An 892-nucleotide genomic window follows, 5' to 3' on the forward strand; every position below is an offset into this window, starting at 1 on the left:
AATTAAATACTTTTTTCGTAAGTAATATCGCTTTGACAAATTTAACCATTATAAATTATTCTTTTCATTTTTCTCGCCATCTATTCAAATTTAAATATATAATATAATAATTTACTGCTCCTACTTTATATATTCATTTAGCATATTCAAGAAAGGATTCAGCTATATGCACAAATATTGATTTGATCTAGAAATAATATTAAAACATACGCGCTTGCGCTCGTGCGTGTTTTTGATATTAGTAATTAAATTAATACAAATATATATATTAATTGACATGTTAGAAAGAGTTTATATGATTTAATAGACTTTATTAACTTAATAAGGTAATAACATTATATATAATGATTTGATTATTATATAAAGCAATAATACAATATCTTTTTCATGTTTTATAATTTCTCATATGTTTGCTGTAAGACTGAGAAATGTAAGCATGTTTATTCTTTGTTACATATCAATATTTGTCGGAATGGTTAGTCGTTTTCTCTTTTTTTAAATCTGCCTGCTGAGCAAGTCCAAAATGGACATTAATATTATAAGTGCGTATGTATTCGTCGCAAATCGATTTCTCTCTACATTTCAAATTTAGATGGAAACTTAATTACAGAAAAATGATATCAAAGGTGCCGTTATATATAAAACTCATCTCCTATCAGTTCTTTAGGTACACAAAGATACAAATGTATAAATAAAGGTTTACTTATCGCAGTTAGAATTTACTGAAATATATAGTTCTCTCTATAAAGTACAATTATTCGATATAATTTAACTTTTCCTCTAAAAGAAAGCTCTCTACATTTGTTGAAGAATACATTTATATGCTTTTGAATCTCCCTTTTCCCAATCCACTCCATATATACAGATATACTATATATACTATATATACTAT

Source organism: Formica exsecta, unplaced genomic scaffold (assembly GCF_003651465.1).
Source record: "Formica exsecta isolate Colony F162 unplaced genomic scaffold, ASM365146v1 scaffold175, whole genome shotgun sequence".
NCBI lineage: Eukaryota > Metazoa > Arthropoda > Insecta > Hymenoptera > Formicidae > Formica > Formica exsecta.